This window comes from Crinia signifera, chromosome 1, assembly GCF_055691185.1.
Source record: "Crinia signifera chromosome 1, ASM5569118v1, whole genome shotgun sequence".
NCBI classification, from domain to species: Eukaryota; Metazoa; Chordata; class Amphibia; order Anura; family Myobatrachidae; genus Crinia; species Crinia signifera.
In genome coordinates, this window is record NC_139217.1 from 229,640,107 (window position 1) to 229,654,808 (window position 14,702).

General features: G+C 40.1%; 20 non-coding genes and 12 pseudogenes across 20 annotated transcripts; all 32 read right to left on the reverse strand.

The window, feature by feature from the left end:
* Positions 1-7: 7 nt before the first annotated feature.
* On the reverse strand, positions 8-126 carry LOC146038320 (5S ribosomal RNA; annotated as a pseudogene).
* Positions 127-472: 346 nt separating this feature from the next.
* On the reverse strand, positions 473-591 carry LOC146036305 (5S ribosomal RNA; annotated as a pseudogene).
* Positions 592-936: 345 nt separating this feature from the next.
* Positions 937-1,055, reverse strand: LOC146045054 (5S ribosomal RNA). Its single transcript, XR_014465368.1, has one exon. It is a non-coding gene; the product is annotated as a 5S ribosomal RNA (ribosomal RNA).
* Positions 1,056-1,400: 345 nt separating this feature from the next.
* On the reverse strand, positions 1,401-1,519 carry LOC146035874 (5S ribosomal RNA; annotated as a pseudogene).
* Positions 1,520-1,864: 345 nt separating this feature from the next.
* Positions 1,865-1,983, reverse strand: LOC146040396 (5S ribosomal RNA). Its single transcript, XR_014463455.1, has one exon. It is a non-coding gene; the product is annotated as a 5S ribosomal RNA (ribosomal RNA).
* Positions 1,984-2,328: 345 nt separating this feature from the next.
* On the reverse strand, positions 2,329-2,447 carry LOC146045113 (5S ribosomal RNA). Its single transcript, XR_014465369.1, has one exon. It is a non-coding gene; the product is annotated as a 5S ribosomal RNA (ribosomal RNA).
* A 345-nt stretch (positions 2,448-2,792) lies between these two features.
* Positions 2,793-2,911, reverse strand: LOC146034191 (5S ribosomal RNA). The gene has a single exon (XR_014459603.1). It is a non-coding gene; the product is annotated as a 5S ribosomal RNA (ribosomal RNA).
* Positions 2,912-3,256: 345 nt separating this feature from the next.
* LOC146045168 (5S ribosomal RNA) lies at positions 3,257-3,375 on the reverse strand. Its single transcript, XR_014465376.1, has one exon. It is a non-coding gene; the product is annotated as a 5S ribosomal RNA (ribosomal RNA).
* A 345-nt stretch (positions 3,376-3,720) lies between these two features.
* Positions 3,721-3,839, reverse strand: LOC146033318 (5S ribosomal RNA). The gene has a single exon (XR_014458733.1). It is a non-coding gene; the product is annotated as a 5S ribosomal RNA (ribosomal RNA).
* Positions 3,840-4,184: 345 nt separating this feature from the next.
* LOC146040517 (5S ribosomal RNA) lies at positions 4,185-4,303 on the reverse strand. The gene has a single exon (XR_014463456.1). It is a non-coding gene; the product is annotated as a 5S ribosomal RNA (ribosomal RNA).
* A 345-nt stretch (positions 4,304-4,648) lies between these two features.
* On the reverse strand, positions 4,649-4,767 carry LOC146045228 (5S ribosomal RNA). Its single transcript, XR_014465392.1, has one exon. It is a non-coding gene; the product is annotated as a 5S ribosomal RNA (ribosomal RNA).
* A 345-nt stretch (positions 4,768-5,112) lies between these two features.
* Positions 5,113-5,231, reverse strand: LOC146034202 (5S ribosomal RNA). The gene has a single exon (XR_014459614.1). It is a non-coding gene; the product is annotated as a 5S ribosomal RNA (ribosomal RNA).
* Positions 5,232-5,576: 345 nt separating this feature from the next.
* On the reverse strand, positions 5,577-5,695 carry LOC146035880 (5S ribosomal RNA; annotated as a pseudogene).
* Positions 5,696-6,040: 345 nt separating this feature from the next.
* On the reverse strand, positions 6,041-6,159 carry LOC146040639 (5S ribosomal RNA). The gene has a single exon (XR_014463457.1). It is a non-coding gene; the product is annotated as a 5S ribosomal RNA (ribosomal RNA).
* Positions 6,160-6,504: 345 nt separating this feature from the next.
* On the reverse strand, positions 6,505-6,623 carry LOC146045289 (5S ribosomal RNA). Its single transcript, XR_014465405.1, has one exon. It is a non-coding gene; the product is annotated as a 5S ribosomal RNA (ribosomal RNA).
* A 345-nt stretch (positions 6,624-6,968) lies between these two features.
* On the reverse strand, positions 6,969-7,087 carry LOC146034125 (5S ribosomal RNA). The gene has a single exon (XR_014459537.1). It is a non-coding gene; the product is annotated as a 5S ribosomal RNA (ribosomal RNA).
* A 345-nt stretch (positions 7,088-7,432) lies between these two features.
* On the reverse strand, positions 7,433-7,551 carry LOC146036012 (5S ribosomal RNA; annotated as a pseudogene).
* A 345-nt stretch (positions 7,552-7,896) lies between these two features.
* LOC146034279 (5S ribosomal RNA) lies at positions 7,897-8,015 on the reverse strand. Its single transcript, XR_014459691.1, has one exon. It is a non-coding gene; the product is annotated as a 5S ribosomal RNA (ribosomal RNA).
* A 345-nt stretch (positions 8,016-8,360) lies between these two features.
* LOC146047873 (5S ribosomal RNA) lies at positions 8,361-8,479 on the reverse strand. The gene has a single exon (XR_014466068.1). It is a non-coding gene; the product is annotated as a 5S ribosomal RNA (ribosomal RNA).
* Positions 8,480-8,824: 345 nt separating this feature from the next.
* Positions 8,825-8,943, reverse strand: LOC146048193 (5S ribosomal RNA). The gene has a single exon (XR_014466097.1). It is a non-coding gene; the product is annotated as a 5S ribosomal RNA (ribosomal RNA).
* A 346-nt stretch (positions 8,944-9,289) lies between these two features.
* On the reverse strand, positions 9,290-9,408 carry LOC146033627 (5S ribosomal RNA). Its single transcript, XR_014459042.1, has one exon. It is a non-coding gene; the product is annotated as a 5S ribosomal RNA (ribosomal RNA).
* Positions 9,409-9,753: 345 nt separating this feature from the next.
* Positions 9,754-9,872, reverse strand: LOC146034907 (5S ribosomal RNA). Its single transcript, XR_014460316.1, has one exon. It is a non-coding gene; the product is annotated as a 5S ribosomal RNA (ribosomal RNA).
* A 346-nt stretch (positions 9,873-10,218) lies between these two features.
* On the reverse strand, positions 10,219-10,337 carry LOC146037559 (5S ribosomal RNA; annotated as a pseudogene).
* A 347-nt stretch (positions 10,338-10,684) lies between these two features.
* On the reverse strand, positions 10,685-10,803 carry LOC146037393 (5S ribosomal RNA; annotated as a pseudogene).
* Positions 10,804-11,148: 345 nt separating this feature from the next.
* On the reverse strand, positions 11,149-11,267 carry LOC146034147 (5S ribosomal RNA). Its single transcript, XR_014459559.1, has one exon. It is a non-coding gene; the product is annotated as a 5S ribosomal RNA (ribosomal RNA).
* Positions 11,268-11,612: 345 nt separating this feature from the next.
* On the reverse strand, positions 11,613-11,731 carry LOC146036380 (5S ribosomal RNA; annotated as a pseudogene).
* Positions 11,732-12,076: 345 nt separating this feature from the next.
* LOC146035625 (5S ribosomal RNA) lies at positions 12,077-12,195 on the reverse strand (annotated as a pseudogene).
* A 345-nt stretch (positions 12,196-12,540) lies between these two features.
* LOC146035542 (5S ribosomal RNA) lies at positions 12,541-12,659 on the reverse strand (annotated as a pseudogene).
* Positions 12,660-13,004: 345 nt separating this feature from the next.
* LOC146036104 (5S ribosomal RNA) lies at positions 13,005-13,123 on the reverse strand. The gene has a single exon (XR_014460775.1). It is a non-coding gene; the product is annotated as a 5S ribosomal RNA (ribosomal RNA).
* A 345-nt stretch (positions 13,124-13,468) lies between these two features.
* LOC146034257 (5S ribosomal RNA) lies at positions 13,469-13,587 on the reverse strand. The gene has a single exon (XR_014459669.1). It is a non-coding gene; the product is annotated as a 5S ribosomal RNA (ribosomal RNA).
* Positions 13,588-13,932: 345 nt separating this feature from the next.
* Positions 13,933-14,051, reverse strand: LOC146037224 (5S ribosomal RNA; annotated as a pseudogene).
* Positions 14,052-14,395: 344 nt separating this feature from the next.
* Positions 14,396-14,514, reverse strand: LOC146036860 (5S ribosomal RNA; annotated as a pseudogene).
* Positions 14,515-14,702: the final 188 nt, after the last annotated feature.

A 14,702-nucleotide genomic window follows, 5' to 3' on the forward strand; every position in this document is an offset into this window, starting at 1 on the left:
GTGAAAAAACCTACAGCACCTGGTGTTCGCATGTGGTCTCCCACCCAAGTTTTAACCAGGCCCAACACTGCTTAGCTTCCAAGATCAGGCGAGATTGGGCCTATCCAATGTGGTATGCCTGTAGGTGAGATACAGGCACTTTTTTGCCCTCTTCTACATCTATCACCAGGTAAGCTAATAAAAAAGTTTCCTAACTGTATTGGCTTACTGAAAAAAAATCATGTGTTGGTAATGTAAAAAGACCTACAGGACATGATATTAGCAGGGGGTCTTAAATTAAACTACTAAAGAGGCTCAACACTGTTTAGCTGCCAAAAGCAGTTGGAATTGGGCCTAAACAGTGTGGTAAAACTTTAGGTGATGGCTATTGTGTCTGTTTGACCTCTTCCAAATGTCTGTGCTGGCAATACAAAGAAAAAGTTTCCAATTTAAATAGCTAGAGAATAAAAACAATTTGCCAGTAATGTGAAAAAACCTACAGCACCTGGTGCTCCCATGTGGTCTCCCACCCAAGTACTAACCCGGCCCAACACTGCTTAGCTTCCAAGAGCGGACGAGATAGGGCCGATACAATGTGGTATGGCTGTAAGTGAGATACAGGCACTTTTTTGCCCTCTTCTACTTCTATCACCATGTAAGCTAATAAAAAAGTTTCCTAACTGTATTGGCTTACTGAAAAAAATCATGTGTTGGTAATGTAAAAAGACCTACAGGACATGATATTAGCAGGGGGTCTTAAATTAAACTACTAAAGAGGCTCAACACTGTTTAGCTGCCAAAAGCAATTGGAATTGGGCCTAAACAGTGTGGTAAGTCTTTAGGTGATGGCTATTGTGTCTGTTTGACCTCTTCCAAATGTCTGTGCTGGCAATAAAAAGAAAAAGTTTCCAATTTAAATAGCTAGAGAATAAAAACAATTTGCCAGTAATGTGAAAAAACCTACAGCACCTGGTGTTCCCATGTGGTCTCCCACCCAAGTACTAACCAGGCCCAACACTGCTTAGCTTCCAAGATCGGACGAGATTGGGCCGATCCAATGTGGTATGGCTGTAAGTGAGATACAGGCACTTTTTTGCCCTCTTCTACTTCTATCACCAGGTAAGCTAATAAAAAAGTTTCCTAACTGTATTGGCTTACTGAAAAAAATCATGTGTTGGTAATGTAAAAAGACCTACAGGACATGATATTAGCAGGGGGTCTTAAATTAAACTACTAAAGAGGCTCAACACTGTTTAGCTGCCAAAAGCAGTTGGAATTGGGCCTAAACAGTGTGGTAAGTCTTTAGGTGATGGCTATTGTGTCTGTTTGACCTCTTCCAAATGTCTGTGCTGGCAATAAAAAGAAAAAGTTTCCAATTTAAATAGCTAGAGAATAAAAACAATTTGCCAGTAATGTGAAAAAACCTACAGCACCTGGTGTTCCCATGTGGTCTCCCACCCAAGTACTAACCAGGCCCAACACTGTTTAGCTTCAAAGATCAGACAAGATTGGGCCTATCCAATGTGGTATGGCTGTAGGTGAGATACCGGCACTTTTTTGCCCTCTTCTACTTCTATCACCAGGTAAGCTAATACAAAAGTTTCCTAACTGTATTGGCTTACTGAAAAAAATCATGTGTTGGTAATGTAAAAAGACCTACAGGACATGATATTAGCAGGGGGTCTTAAATTAAACTACAAAAGAGGCTCAACACTGTTTAGCTGCCAAAAGCAGTTGGAATTGGGCCTAAACAGTGTGGTAAGTCTTTGGGTGATGGCTATTGTGTCTGTTTGACCTCTTCCAAATGTCTGTGCTGGTAATAAAAAGAAAAAGTTTCCAATTTAAATAGCTAGAGAATAAAAACAATTTGCCAGTAATGTGAAAAAACCTACAGCACCTGGTGTTCCCATGTGGTCTCCCACCCAAGTACTAACCAGGCCCAACACTGCTTAGCTTCCAAGATCAGACGAGATTGGGACTATCCAATGTGGTATGGCTGTAGGTGAGATACAGGCACTTTTTTGCCCTCTTCTACATCTATCACCAGGTAAGCTAATAAAAAAGTTTCCTAACTGTATTGGCTTACTGAAAAAAATCATGTGTTGGTAATGTAAAAAGACCTACAGGACATGATATTAGCAGGGGGTCTTAAATTAAACTACTAAAGAGGCTCAACACTGTTTAGCTGCCAAAAGCAGTTGGAATTGGGCCTAAACAGTGTGGTAAGTCTTTAGGTGATGGCTATTGTGTCTGTTTGACCTCTTCCAAATGTCTGTGCTGGCAATAAAAAGAAAAAGTTTCCAATTTAAATAGCTAGAGAATAAAAACAATTTGCCAGTAATGTGAAAAAACCTACAGCACCTGGTGTTCCCATGTGGTCTCCCACCCAAGTACTAACCAGGCCCAACACTGCTTAGCTTCCAAGATCGGACGAGATTGGGCCGATCCAATGTGGTATGGCTGTAAGTGAGATACAGGCACTTTTTTGCCCTCTTCTACTTCTATAACCAGGTAAGCTAATAAAAAAGTTTCCTAACTGTATTGGCTTACTGAAAAAAATCATGTGTTGGTAATGTAAAAAGACCTACAGGACATGATATTAGCAGGGGGTCTTAAATTAAACTACTAAAGAGGCTCAACACTGTTTAGCTGCCAAAAGCAGTTGGAATTGGGCCTAAACAGTGTGGTAAGTCTTTAGGTGATGGCTATTGTGTCTGTTTGACCTCTTCCAAATGTCTGTGCTGGCAATAAAAAGAAAAAGTTTCCAATTTAAATAGCTAGAGAATAAAAACTATTTGCCAGTAATGTGAAAAAACCTACAGCACCTGGTGTTCCCATGTGGTCTCCCACCCAAGTACTAACCAGGCCCAACACTGCTTAGCTTCCAAGATCGGACGAGATTGGGCCGATCCAATGTGGTATGGCTGTACATGAGATACAGGCACTTTTTTGCCCTCTTCTATTTCTATCACCAGGTAAGCTAATAAAAAAGTTTCCTAACTGTATTGGCTTACTGAAAAAAATCATGTGTTGGTAATGTAAAAAGACCTACAGGACATGATATTAGCAGGGGGTCTTAAATTAAACTACTAAAGAGGCTCAACACTGTTTAGCTGCCAAAAGCAGTTGGAATTGGGCCTAAACAGTGTGGTAAGTCTTTAGGTGATGGCTATTGTGTCTGTTTGACCTCTTCCAAATGTCTGTGCTGGCAATAAAAAGAAAAAGTTTCCAATTTAAATAGCTAGAGAATAAAAACAATTTGCCAGTAATGTGAAAAAACCTACAGCACCTGGTGTTCCCATGTGGTCTCCCACCCAAGTACTAACCAGGCCCAACACTGCTTAGCTTCCAAGATCGGACGAGATTGGGCCGATCCAATGTGGTATGGCTGTAAGTGAGATACAGGCACTTTTTTGCCCTCTTCTACTTCTATCACCAGGTAAGCTAATAAAAAAGTTTCCTAACTGTATTGGCTTACTGAAAAAAATCATGTGTTGGTAATGTAAAAAGACCTACAGGACATGATATTAGCAGGGGGTCTTAAATTAAACTACTAAAGAGGCTCAACACTGTTTAGCTGCCAAAAGCAGTTGGAATTGGGCCTAAACAGTGTGGTAAGTCTTTAGGTGATGGCTATTGTGTCTGTTTGACCTCTTCCAAATGTCTGTGCTGGCAATAAAAAGAAAAAGTTTCCAATTTAAATAGCTAGAGAATAAAAACAATTTGCCAGTAATGTGAAAAAACCTACAGCACCTGGTGTTCCCATGTGGTCTCCCACCCAAGTACTAACCAGGCCCAACACTGTTTAGCTTCCAAGATCAGACAAGATTGGGCCTATCCAATGTGGTATGGCTGTAGGTGAGATACCGGCACTTTTTTGCCCTCTTCTACTTCTATCACCAGGTAAGCTAATACAAAAGTTTCCTAACTGTATTGGCTTACTGAAAAAAATCATGTGTTGGTAATGTAAAAAGACCTACAGGACATGATATTAGCAGGGGGTCTTAAATTAAACTACAAAAGAGGCTCAACACTGTTTAGCTGCCAAAAGCAGTTGGAATTGGGCCTAAACAGTGTGGTAAGTCTTTGGGTGATGGCTATTGTGTCTGTTTGACCTCTTCCAAATGTCTGTGCTGGTAATAAAAAGAAAAAGTTTCCAATTTAAATAGCTAGAGAATAAAAACAATTTGCCAGTAATGTGAAAAAACCTACAGCACCTGGTGTTCCCATGTGGTCTCCCACCCAAGTACTAACCAGGCCCAACACTGCTTAGCTTCCAAGATCAGACGAGATTGGGACTATCCAATGTGGTATGGCTGTAGGTGAGATACAGGCACTTTTTTGCCCTCTTCTACATCTATCACCAGGTAAGCTAATAAAAAAGTTTCCTAACTGTATTGGCTTACTGAAAAAAATCATGTGTTGGTAATGTAAAAAGACCTACAGGACATGATATTAGCAGGGGGTCTTAAATTAAACTACTAAAGAGGCTCAACACTGTTTAGCTGCCAAAAGCAGTTGGAATTGGGCCTAAACAGTGTGGTAAGTCTTTAGGTGATGGCTATTGTGTCTGTTTGACCTCTTCCAAATGTCTGTGCTGGCAATAAAAAGAAAAAGTTTCCAATTTAAATAGCTAGAGAATAAAAACAATTTGCCAGTAATGTGAAAAAACCTACAGCACCTGGTGTTCCCATGTGGTCTCCCACCCAAGTACTAACCAGGCCCAACACTGCTTAGCTTCCAAGATCGGACGAGATTGGGCCGATCCAATGTGGTATGGCTGTAAGTGAGATACAGGCACTTTTTTGCCCTCTTCTACTTCTATAACCAGGTAAGCTAATAAAAAAGTTTCCTAACTGTATTGGCTTACTGAAAAAAATCATGTGTTGGTAATGTAAAAAGACCTACAGGACATGATATTAGCAGGGGGTCTTAAATTAAACTACTAAAGAGGCTCAACACTGTTTAGCTGCCAAAAGCAGTTGGAATTGGGCCTAAACAGTGTGGTAAGTCTTTAGGTGATGGCTATTGTGTCTGTTTGACCTCTTCCAAATGTCTGTGCTGGCAATAAAAAGAAAAAGTTTCCAATTTAAATAGCTAGAGAATAAAAACTATTTGCCAGTAATGTGAAAAAACCTACAGCACCTGGTGTTCCCATGTGGTCTCCCACCCAAGTACTAACCAGGCCCAACACTGCTTAGCTTCCAAGATCGGACGAGATTGGGCCGATCCAATGTGGTATGGCTGTACATGAGATACAGGCACTTTTTTGCCCTCTTCTATTTCTATCACCAGGTAAGCTAATAAAAAAGTTTCCTAACTGTATTGGCTTACTGAAAAAAATCATGTGTTGGTAATGTAAAAAGACCTACAGGACATGATATTAGCAGGGGGTCTTAAATTAAACTACTAAAGAGGCTCAACACTGTTTAGCTGCCAAAAGCAGTTGGAATTGGGCCTAAACAGTGTGGTAAGTCTTTAGGTGATGGCTATTGTGTCTGTTTGACCTCTTCCAAATGTCTGTGCTGGCAATAAAAAGAAAAAGTTTCCAATTTAAATAGCTAGAGAATAAAAACAATTTGCCAGTAATGTGAAAAAACCTACAGCACCTGGTGTTCCCATGTGGTCTCCCACCCAAGTACTAACCAGGCCCAACACTGTTTAGCTTCAAAGATCAGACAAGATTGGGCCTATCCAATGTGGTATGGCTGTAGGTGAGATACCGGCACTTTTTTGCCCTCTTCTACTTCTATCACCAGGTAAGCTAATACAAAAGTTTCCTAACTGTATTGGCTTACTGAAAAAAATCATGTGTTGGTAATGTAAAAAGACCTACAGGACATGATATTAGCAGGGGGTCTTAAATTAAACTACAAAAGAGGCTCAACACTGTTTAGCTGCCAAAAGCAGTTGGAATTGGGCCTAAACAGTGTGGTAAGTCTTTGGGTGATGGCTATTGTGTCTGTTTGACCTCTTCCAAATGTCTGTGCTGGTAATAAAAAGAAAAAGTTTCCAATTTAAATAGCTAGAGAATAAAAACAATTTGCCAGTAATGTGAAAAAACCTACAGCACCTGGTGTTCCCATGTGGTCTCCCACCCAAGTACTAACCAGGCCCAACACTGCTTAGCTTCCAAGATCAGACGAGATTGGGACTATCCAATGTGGTATGGCTGTAGGTGAGATACAGGCACTTTTTTGCCCTCTTCTACATCTATCACCAGGTAAGCTAATAAAAAAGTTTCCTAACTGTATTGGCTTACTGAAAAAAATCATGTGTTGGTAATGTAAAAAGACCTACAGGACATGATATTAGCAGGGGGTCTTAAATTAAACTACTAAAGAGGCTCAACACTGTTTAGCTGCCAAAAGCAGTTGGAATTGGGCCTAAACAGTGTGGTAAGTCTTTAGGTGATGGCTATTGTGTCTGTTTGACCTCTTCCAAATGTCTGTGCTGGCAATAAAAAGAAAAAGTTTCCAATTTAAATAGCTAGAGAATAAAAACAATTTGCCAGTAATGTGAAAAAACCTACAGCACCTGGTGTTCCCATGTGGTCTCCCACCCAAGTACTAACCAGGCCCAACACTGCTTAGCTTCCAAGATCGGACGAGATTGGGCCGATCCAATGTGGTATGGCTGTAAGTGAGATACAGGCACTTTTTTGCCCTCTTCTACTTCTATAACCAGGTAAGCTAATAAAAAAGTTTCCTAACTGTATTGGCTTACTGAAAAAAATCATGTGTTGGTAATGTAAAAAGACCTACAGGACATGATATTAGCAGGGGGTCTTAAATTAAACTACTAAAGAGGCTCAACACTGTTTAGCTGCCAAAAGCAGTTGGAATTGGGCCTAAACAGTGTGGTAAGTCTTTAGGTGATGGCTATTGTGTCTGTTTGACCTCTTCCAAATGTCTGTGCTGGCAATAAAAAGAAAAAGTTTCCAATTTAAATAGCTAGAGAATAAAAACTATTTGCCAGTAATGTGAAAAAACCTACAGCACCTGGTGTTCCCATGTGGTCTCCCACCCAAGTACTAACCAGGCCCAACACTGCTTAGCTTCCAAGATCGGACGAGATTGGGCCAATCCAATGTGGTATGGCTGTACATGAGATACAGGCACTTTTTTGCCCTCTTCTATTTCTATCACCAGGTAAGCTAATAAAAAAGTTTCCTAACTGTATTGGCTTACTGAAAAAAATCATGTGTTGGTAATGTAAAAAGACCTACAGGACATGATATTAGCAGGGGGTCTTAAATTAAACTACTAAAGAGGCTCAACACTGTTTAGCTGCCAAAAGCAGTTGGAATTGGGCCTAAACAGTGTGGTAAGTCTTTAGGTGATGGCTATTGTGTCTGTTTGACCTCTTCCAAATGTCTGTGCTGGCAATAAAAAGAAAAAGTTTCCAATTTAAATAGCTAGAGAATAAAAACAATTTGCCAGTAATGTGAAAAAACCTACAGCACCTGGTGTTCCCATGTGGTCTCCCACCCAAGTACTAACCAGGCCCAACACTGCTTAGCTTCAAAGATCAGACAAGATTGGGCCTATCCAATGTGGTATTGCTGTAGGTGAGATCCCGGCACTTTTTTGCCCTCTTCTACTTCTATCACCAGGTAAGCTAATACAAAAGTTTCCTAACTGTATTGGCTTACTGAAAAAAATCATGTGTTGGTAATGTAAAAAGACCTACAGGACATGATATTAGCAGGGGGTCTTAAATTAAACTACAAAAGAGGCTCAACACTGTTTAGCTGCCAAAAGCAGTTGGAATTGGGCCTAAACAGTGTGGTAAGTCTTTAGGTGATGGCTATTGTGTCTGTTTGACCTCTTCCAAATGTCTGTGCTGGTAATAAAAAGAAAAAGTTTCCAATTTAAATAGCTAGAGAATAAAAACAATTTGCCAGTAATGTGAAAAAACCTACAGCAACTGGTGTTCCCATGTGGTCTCCCACCTAAGTACTAACCAGGCCCAACACTGCTTAGCTTCCAAGATCAGACGAGATTGGGCCTATCCAATGTGGTATGGCTGTAGGTGAGATACAGGCACTTTTTTGCCCTCTTCTACATCTATCACCAGGTAAGCTAATAAAAACGTTTCCTAACTGTATTGGCTTACTGAAAAAAATCATGTGTTGGTAATGTAAAAAGACCTACAGGACATGATATTAGCAGGGGGTCTTAAATTAAACTACTAAAGAGGCTCAACACTGTTTAGCTGCCAAAAGCAGTTGGAATTGGGCCTAAACAGTGTGGTAAGTCTTTAGGTGATGGCTATTGTGTCTGTTTGACCTCTTCCAAATGTCTGTGCTGGCAATAAAAAGAAAATGTTTCCAATTTAAATAGCTAGAGAATAAAAACAATTTGCCAGTAATGTGAAAAAACCTACAGCACCTGGTGTTCCCATGTGGTCTCCCACCCAAGTACTAACCAGGCCCAACACTGCTTAGCTTCCAAGATCGGACAAGATTGGGCCGATCCAATGTGGTATGGCTGTAGGTGAGATACAGCCACTTTTTTGCCTTCTTCTACTTCTATCACCAGGTAAGCTAATAAAAAAGTTTCCTAACTGTATTGGCTTACTGAAAAAAATCATGTGTTGGTAATGTAAAAAGACCTACAGGACATGATATTAGCAGGGGGTCTTAAATTAAACTACTAAAGAGGCTCAACACTGTTTAGCTGCCAAAAGCAGTTGGAATTGGGCCTAAACAGTGTGGTAAGTCTTTAGGTGATGGCTATTGTGTCTGTTTGACCTCTTCCAAATGTCTGTACTGGCAATAAAAAAAAAAAGTTTCCAATTTAAATAGCTAGAGAATAAAAACAATTTGCCAGTAATGTGAAAAAACCTACAGCACCTGGTGTTCCCATGTGGTCTCCCACCCAAGTACTAACCAGGCCCAACACTGCTTAGCTTCCAAGATCAGACGAGATTGGGCCTATCCAATGTGGTATGGCTGTAGGTGAGATACAGGCACTTTTTTGCCCTCTTCTACTTCTATCACCAGGTAAGCTAATAAAAAAGTTTCCTAACTGTATTGGCTTACTGAAAAAAATCATGTGTTGGTAATGTAAAAAGACCTACAGGACATGATATTAGCAGGGGGTCTTAAATTAAATTACTAAAGAGGCTCAACACTGTTTAGCTGCCAAAAGCAGTTGGAATTGGGCCTAAACAGTGTGGTAAGTCTTTAGGTGATGGCTATTGTGTCTGTTTGACCTCTTCCAAATGTCTGTGCTGGCAATAAAAAGAAAAAGTTTCCAATTTAAATAGCTAGAGAATAAAAACAATTTGCCAGTAATGTGAAAAAAACCTACAGCACCTGGAGTTCCCATGTGGTCTTCCACCCAAGTACTAATCAGGCCCAACACTGCTTAGCTTCCAAGATCAGACGAGATTGGGCCGATCCAATGTGGTATGGCTGTAGGTGAGATACAAGCACTTTTTTGCCCTCTTCTACTTCTATCACCAGGTAAGCTAATAAAAAAGTTTCCTAACTGTATTGGCTTACTGAAAAAAATCATGTGTTGGTAATGTAAAAAGACCTACAGGACATGATATTAGCAGGGGGTCTTAAATTAAACTACTAAAGAGGCTCAACACTGTTTAGCTGCCAAAAGCAGTTGGAATTGGGCCTAAACAGTGTGGTAAGTCTTTAGGTGATGGCTATTGTGTCTGTTTGACCTCTTCCAAATGTCTGTGCTGGCAATAAAAAGAAAAAGTTTCCAATTTAAATAGCTAGAGAATAAAAACAATTTGCCAGTAATGTGAAAAAACCTACAGCACCTGGTGTTCCCATGTGGTCTCCCACCCAAGTACTAACCAGGCCCAACTCTACTTAGCTTCCAAGATCAGATGAGATTGGGCCTATCCAATGTGGTATGGCTGTATGTGAGATACAGGCACTTTTTTGCCCTCTTCTACATCTATCACCAGGTAAGCTAATAAAAAAGTTTCCTAACTGTATTGGCTTACTGAAAAAAATCATGTGTTGGTAATGTAAAAAGACCTACAGGACATGATATTAGCAGGGGGTCTTAAATTAAACTACTAAAGAGGCTCAACACTGTTTAGCTGCCAAAAGCAGTTGGAATTGGGCCTAAACAGTGTGGTAAGTCTTTAGGTGATGGCTATTGTGTCTGTTTGACCTCTTCCAAATGTCTGTGCTGGCAATAAAAAGAAAAATGTTTCCAATTTAAATAGCTAGAGAATAAAAACAATTTGCCAGTAATGTGAAAAAATCGACAGCACCTGGTGTTCCCATGTGGTCTCCCACCCAAGTACTAACCAGGCCCAACACTGCTTAGCTTCAAAGATCAGACGAGATTGGGCCTATCCAATGTAATATGGCTGTAGGCGAGATACAGGCACTTTTTTGCCCTCTTCTACTTCTATCACCCGGTAAGCTAATACAAAAGTTTCCTAACTGTATTGGCTTACTGAAAAAAATCATGTGTTGGTAATGTAAAAAGACCTACAGGACATGATATTAGCAGAGGGTCTTAAATTAAACTACAAAAGAGGCTCAACACTGTTTAGCTGCCAAAAGCAGTTGGAATTGGGCCTAAACAGTGTGGTAAGTCTTTAGGTGATGGCTATTGTGTCTGTTTGACCTCTTCCAAATGTCTGTGCTGGCAATAAAAAGAAAAAAAGTTTCCAATTTAAATAGCTAGAGAATAAAAACAATTTGCAAGTAATGTGAAAAAACCTACAGCACGTGGTGTTCCCATGTGGTCTCCCACCCAAGTACTAACAAGGCGCAACACTGCTTAGCTTCCAAGATCAGACGAGATTGGGCCTATCCAATGTGGTATGGCTGTAGGTGAGGTACAGGCACTTTTTTGCCCTCTTCTACATCTATCACCAGGTAAGCTAATAAAAAAGTTTCCAAACTGTATTGGCTTACTGAAAAAAATCATGTGTTGGTAATGTAAAAAGACCTACAGGACATGATATTAGCAGGGGGTCTTAAATTAAACTACTAAAGAGGCTCAACACTGTTTAGCTGCCAAAAGCAGTTGGAATTGGGCCTAAACAGTGTGGTAAGTCTTTAGGTGATGGCTATTGTGTCTGTTTGACCTCTTCCAAATGTCTGTGCTGGCAATAAAAAGAAAAAGTTTCCAATTTAAATTGCTAGAGATTAAAAACAATTTGCCAGTAATGTGAAAAAACCTACTGCACCTGTTGTTCCCATGTGGTCTCCCACCCAAGTACTAACCAGGCCCAACACTGCTTAGCTTCCAAGATCAGACGAGATTGGGCCTATCCAATGTGGTATGGCTGTAGGTGAGATACAGGCACTTTTTTGCCCTCTTCTACTTCTATCACCAGGTAAGCTAATAAAAATGTTTCCTAACTGTATTGGCTTACTGAAAAAAATCATGTGTTGGTAATGTAAAAAGACCTACAGGACATGATATTAGCAGGGGGTCTTAAATTAAACTACTAAAGAGGCTCAACACTGTTTAGCTGCCAAAAGCAGTTGGAATTGGGCCTAAACAGTGTGGTAAGTCTTTAGGTGATGGCTATTGTGTCTGTTTGACCTCTTCCAAATGTCTGTGCTGGCAATAAAAAGAAAAAGTTTCCAATTTAAATAGCTATAGAATAAAAACAATTTGCCAGTAATGTGAAAAAACCTACAGCACCTGGTGTTCCCATGTGGTCTCCCACCCAAGTACTAACCAGGCCCAACACTGCTTAGCTTCAAAGAACAAACGAGATTGGGCCTATCCAATGTGGTATGGCTGTATGTGAGATACAGGCACTTTTTTGCCCTCTTCTACTTCTATCACCAGGTAAGCTAACACAAAAGTTTCCTAACTGTATTGGCTTACTGAAAAAAATCATGTGTTGGTAATGTAAAAAGACCTACAGGACATGATATTAGCAGGGGGTCTTAAATTAAACTACAAAAGAGGCTCAACACTGTTTAGCTGCCAAAAGCAGTTGGAATTGGGCCTAAACAGTGTGGTAAGTCTTTAGGTGATGGCTATTGTGTCTGTTTGACCTCTTCCAAATGTCTGTGCTGGCAATAAAAAGAAAAAGTTTCCAATTTAAATAGCTAGAGAATAAAAACTATTTGCCAGTAATGTGAAAAAAACCACAGCACCTGGTGTTCCCATGTGGTCTCCCACCCAAGTACTAACCAGGCCAAACACTGCTTAGCTTCCAAGATCAGACGAGATTGGGCCTATCCAATGTGGTATGGCTGTAGGTGAGATACAGTCACTTTTTTGCCCTCTTCTACTTCTATCACCAGGTAAGCTAATACAAAAGTTTCCTAACTGTATTGGCTTACTGAAAAAAATCATGTGTTGGTAATGTAAAAAGACCTACAGGACATGATATTAGCAGGGGGTCTTAAATTAAACTACAAAAGAGGCTCAACACTGTTTAGCTGCCAAAAGCAGTTGGAATTGGGCCTAAACAGTGTGGTAAGTCTTTAGGTGATGGCTATTGTGTCTGTTTGACCTCTTCCAAATGTCTGTGCTGGCAATAAAAAGAAAAAGTTTCCAATTTAAATAGCTAGAGAATAAAAACAATTTGCCAGTAATGTGAAAAAACCTACAGCACCTGGTGTTCCCATGTGGTCTCCCACCCAAGTACTAACCAGGCCCAACACTGCTTAGCTTCAAAGAACAAACGAGATTGGGCCTATCCAATGTGGTATGGCTGTAGGTGAGATACAGGCACTTTTTTGCCCTCTTCTACTTCTATCACCAGGTAAGCTAACACAAAAGTTTCCTAACTGTATTGGCTTACTGAAAAAAATCATGTGTTGGTAATGTAAAAAGACCTACGGGACATGATATTAGCAGGGGGTCTTAAATTAAACTACAAAAGAGGCTCAACACTGTTTAGCTGCCAAAAGCAGTTGGAATTGGGCATAAACAGTGTGGTAAGTCTTTAGGTGATGGCTATTGTGTCTGTTTGACCTCTTCCAAATGTCTATGCTGGTAATAAAAAGAAAAAGTTTCCAATTTAAATAGCTAGAGAATAAAAACAATTTGCCAGTAATGTGAAAAAACCTACAGCACCTGGTGTTCCCATGTGGTCTCCCACCCAAGTACTAACCAGGCCCAACACTGCTTAGCTTCCAAGATCGGACGAGATTGGGCCTATCCAATGTGGTATGGCTGTAGGTGAGATACAGGCACTTTTTTGCCCTCTTCTACATCTATCACCAGGTAAGCTAATAAAAAAGTTTCCTAACTGTATTGGCTTACTGAAAAAAATCATGTGTTGGTAATGTAAAAAGACCTACAGGACATGATATTAGCAGGGGGTCTAAAATTAAACTACTAAAGAGGCTCAACACTGTTTAGCTGCCAAAAGCAGTTGGAATTGGGCCTAAACAGTGTGGTAAGTCTTTAGGTGATGGCTATTGTGTCTGTTTGACCTCTTCCAAATGTCTGTGCTGGCAATAAAAAGAAAAAGTTTCCAATTTAAATAGCTAGAGAATAAAAACAATTTGCCAGTAATGTGAAAAAACCTACAGCACCTGGTGTTCCCATGTGGTCTCCCACCCAAGTACTAACCAGGCCCAACACTGCTTAGCTTCCAAGATTGGACGAGATTGGGCTGATCCAATGTGGTATGGCTGTAAGTGAGATACAGGCACTTTTTTGCCCTCTTCTACTTCTATCACCAGGTAAGCTAATAAAAAAGTTTCCTAACTGTATTGGCTTACTGAAAAAAATCATGTGTTGGTAATGTAAAAAGACCTACAGGACATGATATTAGCAGGGGGTCTTAAATTAAACTACAAAAGAGGCTCAACACTGTTTAGCTGCCAAAAGCAGTTGGAATTGGGCCTAAACAGTGTGGTAAGTCTTTAGGTGATGGCTATTGTGTCTGTTTGACCTCTTCCAAATGTCTGTGCTGGCAATAAAAAGAAAAAGTTTCCAATTTAAATAGCTAGAGAATAAAAACAATTTGCCAGTAATGTGAAAAAACGTACAGCACCTGGGGTTCCCATGTGGTCTCCCACCCAAGTACTAACCAGGCCCAACACTGCTTAGCTTCAAAGATCAGTCAAGATTGGGCCTATCCAATGTGGTATGGCTGTATGTGAGATACAGGCACTTTTTTGCCCTCTTCTACATCTATCACCAGGTAAGCTAATAAAAAAGTTTCCTAACTGTATTGGCTTACTGAAAAAAATCATGTGTTGGTAATGTAAAAAGACCTACAGGACATGATATTAGCAGGGGTCTTAAATTAAACTACTAAAGAGGCTCAACACTGTTTAGCTGCCAAAAGCAGTTGGAATTGGGCCTAAACAGTGTGGTAAGTCTTTAGGTGATGGCTATTGTGTCTGTTTGACCTCTTCCAAATGTCTGTACTGGCAATAAAAAGAAAAAGTTTCCAATTTAAATAGCTAGAGAATAAAAACAATTTGCCAGTAATGTGAAAAAATCTACAGCACCTGGTGTTCCCATGTGGTCTCCCACCCAAGTACTAACCAGGCCCAACACTGCTTAGCTTCAAAGAACAGACGAGATTGGGCCTATCCAATGTAGTATGGCTGTAGGTGAGATACATGCACTTTTTTGCCCTCTTCTACTTCTATCACCAGGTAAGCTAATACAAAAGTTTCCTAACTGTATTGGCTTACTGAAAAAAATCATGTGTTGGTAATGTAAAAAGACCTACAGGACATGATATTAGCAGGGGGTCTTAAATTAAACTACAAAAGAGGTTCAACACTGTTTAGCTGCCAA